At 37.3% G+C, this 4,402-nt stretch overlaps 1 non-coding gene across 1 annotated transcript; it reads left to right on the plus strand.

Annotated features, from left to right (window-relative positions):
- Nucleotides 1–1,653: 1,653 nt before the first annotated feature.
- On the plus strand, nucleotides 1,654–1,737 carry LOC140330239 (small nucleolar RNA SNORD100). Its single transcript, XR_011920707.1, has one exon. It is a non-coding gene; the product is annotated as a small nucleolar RNA SNORD100 (small nucleolar RNA).
- The last annotated feature ends 2,665 nt before the right edge of the window (nucleotides 1,738–4,402 follow it).

A 4,402-nucleotide genomic window follows, 5' to 3' on the forward strand; every position in this document is an offset into this window, starting at 1 on the left:
CCCCTGACTTTAAAACCTTGTAATTCCCTGACCCAGAATGAGCATACAGATCAGCAGATCATATGATTGTCACTCAACTTGTCTAAGTTATCCCCATGCTTATTTCAGGTGTGGGACTGAAACTGCTGCTACTTAAAGATCCAGACAATTAGTATTATTTAGGGTAGTGGTCACCAACCGGTGGTCCACAAGAAAATTTAGGGGGTGCACCGGCCAGAGCTGCGGACCATGTCTCCCGTACAGATCGCAGGCCCAGGGAAGTGGGAGGGTTGTGTCTGTGAACACAGCCCACCCACTCCCCCATAGCAAGCTCACACCTACAATGGGAGAGTGATCTGTGTACAACCAATTGGAACACAAAAAAAGAAATCAGTGTTTTATTATCAGACTTATTATTATTTATTTCCAATCTAATCATTTTATCAGATTGGAAGAGTATTTGCCCTAAGTGATCACTTAGTCCAGCTTTATTTATCTGAATAGAATGACAATTCCTCCTTTCTCCACCAAATAAACCAAAAATCTGGGGTTAGGGTAACAGGTAGGAGGGGGTTAACTAGACACCAAGACGTAGGGTCATGCAATAAGCAGGGGGGTATGTCTAGGCACCAAGAAGAGGGGGGAGTGGTAGGGTTGGGCACCAGGAGGGAGTTGGGTATGGGCACGAAGAATCAGGGGGTGTTAAGGTTAGGCACTAAGAATGGGGTAGGGGTTATGTAAAAAGGAAGGGGTAACACTTAAGCAAAGCATTTTTATATGCCATTATTTCCATTGTAAAACTTAACATAGTTTTACAACTTTTTGTTCAGTTATAGTGGCAAGAGCAAATGCCATCGTACGAGCCTTGAGACCACTTCATGGTTTTCAAGGTCCCTGAAAATGGCTACAGTGTTTTTTATAGTAAGCAGTTTGTTATTTATAGTAAGCAGTTTTTCCTGTTTTCCCTTCTGCTAAACGGAATTTTGATCTTGCAGGACTATGGCAAGGAGTCTCAGGCCAAGGACGTTATTGAAGAATATTTCAAGTCCAAGAAATAAACATCTAAATAAAGAAGTTTGACTTGAGTTAAAATGGTCTTACATGGTTTTCTTTTTGCAGTATTCAGCTAGGGGATACTTCAGGCCTAGTGGCTACATACCACTTACAGAGCTGGTGTTTGCTGAAGCAAACTAAGCTTGATTTTAGCCATGCCATAATTAGAGGCACAAAATTCAGATCAATCTGTTAGTACAAATAGCAATTGGTCCTTTACGTTATGACACTAAATTTAATGATGGTAAGAGGAGCTGGAAAATGCAGCCTTTGATTTAGTGTAGAACTGATAACCATTTTGAGGGTCTGGACACTTTACAGGTATGAAATGGTGTGGTGACCACAGATCACAACCATGTCCTGTAATGTGGTTTAATTGTTTTTTCATTAATGTAATTGTGATTCTGTCCTGAATAACAATGCCATTATCTGGTGATCATGGCACATGTATTCTAAATGGAAGTAGCTAGGTAGATTCTACTTTCAGTGGTAGTTTGCCTTTTTTAACTGGCGCCTTTCAAAGTTGATCTTCCTGATGTGAATGTGCATTATGTAGTGGCTTGAAACTGATTTAAAGTTATGTATGTTGTACATTTATGTAAGTATGTGATTGTTTCATGAGTCATCTGTGATGAGAATTTGGCTCCCTCTTCTGAAGTATCTGAGGAAAATTGCCAATTGTTACCCAAAAACCTCTGAGATGCACTCATGCAACTTCAAATTTATTATGAAACTAGTGAAGTAACACTCAGTTTTTAAATGTGACTGGTAGTTTTAAATGAACCCTATTTTAGACTAGTGTCAGGTTCTCTTTAAATCACAACTAAAGGGAAAGGTGATGTCCCTTCTGCTAAAAAAAAAACAGCTGCCTGGCTGTTTTCCTAATTTAATAAGAAAACGGCTGCCAGGACTGACCTTGCCATGCCATGTTCCTGGCCTAGCCAATCAAGATGGCTGAAGATTGGAAGCAGGTACGGTAGGTAAAGATGGTGCATGTGATGGAATGGGCACATATGCTTGTATTTAAAGAAGTTGAGATCAGACAAGGTTACTGCAGTATGGTTTTGTCTGCCCCCTTCTGCAATAGTTTACCTGTTTTTTTTTTTTTTTTTTTTTTTTTTTGTGGGGGAGATAAACAATGTGTAAATCCTAGTAGTAAAGTACTATGCTTATAAGGGAAATTATACCTAATATAGTCAAGTAAATTGGTTGAATTTAACTTACATTGTTGATACATTGTGTTATAAATAAAATTTTCTGATAAAAAATTTTAGCTGTCTTTGTTTGGAGGTAGTTACTCTGCTTCCTTTTGCACATTTCATTTAGTCTGTTCAAGTGTCTGGTCCTGAAATCAAAAAAATATTTGGGTATGGTGGGTCAATTTGTGTTTTTTTTTTTTCGCTTTGATTTTGAAAATCTCACAATAACTAGTATTTATATAGTGCTGACATTATGCAGTGTAAGACAATCTTGTCACGAGCTGTCCCTTAAAAGGGCTCACGATCCCTACCATATATGTTCCTACCATAGTCTAAAGAATATGGAGGTTGAGAAATAGCGTTCTAGCCTACAGTAAGCAGCAATCCTGCTTTGAGTATATACAAGTTTGTTTTATATTTATGCTTCCTTTTTGTAAAAGTTTTTTTATTTTTTGGTCTGTCAAAATATTGCTAAATACCCTGTTGGTCATGATTATTTTTTTTTATAAAATTACATTTCTGAACAATTGACCCGTAAAGGTTGCCAGTGGAAATGATTTTCCATGTACCTTCTAGAAGAGGTTAGATCCAGTTATTTTCCTGCTGTTCAGCCAGCCCTTTTACAAAAAGTTGTAAATCCTATATTTACTCCATAATGTTTTTTAACATTCTTTCTCATAAAAAAAACTCCCTGTAGGTTAACTCTACATTCTTTCTCTAAATATGCCCCTTTTTTTTGTGGTATTGGTAGGGGTTCCAGCATTTTTATTAAAAAAAAAAAAAAAAAACTACTGGTTTAGGTCTAAACTTTAACATTTTTTGGTATGGTAGAATTTTATTGCTGAGCCACCCAGAATAATTGTACATTAAATGAAATTTTGGAATCAGTTGGCAAGTAAACAGACCAAAAGTAATGATGTCCTGATCAGTTGTTTACAAAACTATAAGCCCAGACAAGTCTATTCATTGCTTTAGATAGAAGAAAGTTTATTCCATTCCTCACCAGGTTTTACGGATGTGTTTAATTGTCTCCAGTGCTATGCTGTGACCAAATCCATCCCTTTCCGGTACACTTTACTGCACATTTTTTATGTTCTCTAAATACCTTTACTGATGATATTGTCATGGCCATCTAAATGAAATGGATTTATATTGACATTGTCATTTCAACCTATTTAAAATAATTTTTAAGATCCAAATGCACAATCAAGTCTGACATGGCAGTAAATATAGTATCCCATTAGGGAGCTTACTAGAATAAAAGATTGAAGGTAAAAGCCAAAAAAAATGTTGGTATCTACTTTTAACGTTTGACTTCAAGAAAGCACATGGCCACACTTGTTTCAATTACACTTGGCTCTATTTACCTCCAAAGAGTGACAAGTATACATTTGGTGGGGGGAGGATTCTCAGTCTATGACAGTCCTGAAGGTTGAGTGCCAGTTCTGTAGAGGAATTGGAATGCTTTCACATACCCTGTGCTTAACAGCTGAAGGTGTTGCAGCATAAAAAAAAAAAAAGTGATCTTACTGTTTTATTACTGAGATTTAATTGTCGCAACTCAGCAATGTTCAGTTTCAGAAAGTGAGTGGACATGATGGCGTATGATCATGCCTTTATGCGTTTATTTTATCCCACTGCATGTGGCTCTGGTCTTTTATTTTTCTCAGAATTTTTTTTTTCCCCTGCGAAATTGTTTGGTATTATAAAAGGGGACCCAAACTGTAGACTTTATTAGTAAACAGAATTTATATAGCACCAACATATTACACAGCACTGTACATTAAATAGGGGTTGCAAATGACAAATGAATACAGTGACAGTAGAGATGAGGACCCAGCCCCGAAGAGCTTATGAATCTACACAATGTGCCTAAAAAGGCAAATGGAGGACAAATGACTAGTCACCAGTGTTCACTAAAACTGATCTTTTCCCCAGTAATGATCTCTATTCCTTGTTTCACACTAGAGGCAGTAATCTCAATCGACTTCAGGACTTTGCTGTATGCCTTAGCTACCCTGTGCTGGTGAGGTAATGTTTAAGAAGCAGTAGGAGAGGTGCAGAAAGTACAGATCCACTGAGTAAATGAATCAAAATCAAGAACATCATTACGTTGCACTAAGCAGAACCTTAAGCAGCACTGTAGTGACCACATTTTATTCCTAACCCTA

Source organism: Pyxicephalus adspersus, chromosome 4 (assembly GCF_032062135.1).
Source record: "Pyxicephalus adspersus chromosome 4, UCB_Pads_2.0, whole genome shotgun sequence".
Taxonomy (NCBI): Eukaryota; Metazoa; Chordata; class Amphibia; order Anura; family Pyxicephalidae; genus Pyxicephalus; species Pyxicephalus adspersus.